The 1,766-nt window shown below is 36.5% G+C and overlaps 1 long non-coding RNA gene across 2 annotated transcripts in view; it reads right to left on the reverse strand.

Moving 5' to 3' along the window:
- The window catches only part of LOC116691732 (uncharacterized), a 3,505-nt gene extending 2,222 nt beyond the window's left edge, over window positions 1-1,283 (reverse strand). For both annotated transcript variants that reach the window (XR_004332539.1, XR_004332538.1), the window contains exons 1-2: window positions 460-1,283; window positions 45-329 (exon numbers count right to left, since the gene is read on the reverse strand). This is a non-coding gene — a long non-coding RNA (uncharacterized LOC116691732). The remainder of the gene's footprint in view (window positions 1-44; window positions 330-459) is intronic.
- Between the last annotated feature and the right edge of the window lie 483 nt (window positions 1,284-1,766).

Raw genomic sequence — 1,766 nt, forward strand, 5'->3', positions numbered from 1 at the left:
TGTGTGTGTGTGTGTGTGTGTGTGTGTGTGTGTTATTTTCTCACCTGTTATTACACACAAGTTGATTGTAAGCAGCTTTTGCCTGTGGCTATTACATCCACTTTTCCAGCAGGTATATTTCCCGACATTGGCTCTTTTGACATTTACAATGTGTATAGACTTGTTGGAAGTCACAAAGTCTGATTCTGATCCTTGTACCAAGTTCCTTAATTCAGTCATGTTACTTGCTTTAAATGTCCATTTGAAGCTAGTCATTTCGCCCAGACATGCATGAGTAAAACTTCTGCCTGCAATAACGTAGACCGTCTTATCAGTTTCTTTCAGAATTTCTGAAAAAAAAATATATTGTTTGAATAGAGGATGGGCTCGGAAATGTATATAACAGGATACACAAAGCAGTTGGGTACTAAAATATTTAGTTTAAAGAGAACAAATAATGATAATCCCAATAGATCTGACCTTTCTTCACGCTGATGACTATGTCCGGTTTCTCACACCAGTAAAGGCCTTGATCATCCTCTGTGAAATAATCAATGACCAAGGAACCATTGTGTGACAGCTTCGTTCTGTAGCGCAAGTGTGGCTGATGGCGTTGCACTCCATTTTTATCTTGAAAATAGATCTGGATTGGATGATGATGTTCATCTTTCTTGTAAAACCAATTTAAAGATTTTAAATCACTTCTGTAATGTTGACAAGGTATCACAGCTGGACAGCCCAGTGAGAATTGAAGGTGAGTTGTGGCTGTCAAAATATAAGTTTTCTGTTAAACACTTAGTAGTAGTTTAACAAATGTAAAATATGAATAATGTATTGCCAGACAACACTAACTTCCTAGAATTGTAATTTAAATACAGCATAATACCAATGATTAAGTAAGTTACTTACAATTTCCTGAGGAGAAAGGAGATGAGTTCCAAATAATCAGAAGAAAAATGAAGCCTTTTAGCATGGTGCCTGAGGCACTCAAATCTCTTAAAATAAAAAAAACGGAGACAATACTGAACATATGAAACACCCCCTCTGTGGTTGCGTTTTACTGCTTGCTCATCAAAACACAGTTAAAAAACGGCATCGCATCAACGGTTTTAGATTGAGCTAAATTCACGTTGACACATCGGAAGTGGTCCAACAGCCAATGCAGAGGAAATCTACCGTGGCTTTCACCCACACTGTTTTTCTGATGGTGAGGCATTTATTCCACTGCTTGCATTAGCATAGGTGTTGATCAAATCTACTGTATGCAACAATAACAAGTCTAATTTCTCACATAGCGGTTTCAAACTGTTCTCACTGCCGCTTCTACATCTACAATGTCAGATCATTTGAGTGGGCCTAAAACAAAAATTGTTTGCTAATTGCTAATTGTGCTGTCAATTTATTTTACTGATCTGCTAATCTTAAACTTATCTGGAGTTTCTTGCAATGACTCTTACTTTACTTCATACAACAGAGATTTCCCTTTTTGCAGTAGCAAAGGTGTGGAGATACAGTATGTGCATCAATAACACGAGTCATTTTACACGTAAAGGTGTCAAACTGTTTCGGCTCACTGCTGTGTATTTGAGTAAAACAAAAACTAATTGTGTGATGCAATTTACTCATCTGCCAATCTTGAACTGACCTTTATTTCATAAAGTAGGTTAATATGCGTTGCGGTAAAAGTGCCAAAGGTTTTTTTTGAGTATAGGTTACTCTGAAGGTGAAAAAATATTTCTTTATGTAATTATAAATATATTATGCTACCGACTCTTGCTTTATTACTC

Source organism: Etheostoma spectabile, chromosome 6 (assembly GCF_008692095.1).
Source record: "Etheostoma spectabile isolate EspeVRDwgs_2016 chromosome 6, UIUC_Espe_1.0, whole genome shotgun sequence".
Lineage (NCBI taxonomy): Eukaryota > Metazoa > Chordata > Actinopteri > Perciformes > Percidae > Etheostoma > Etheostoma spectabile.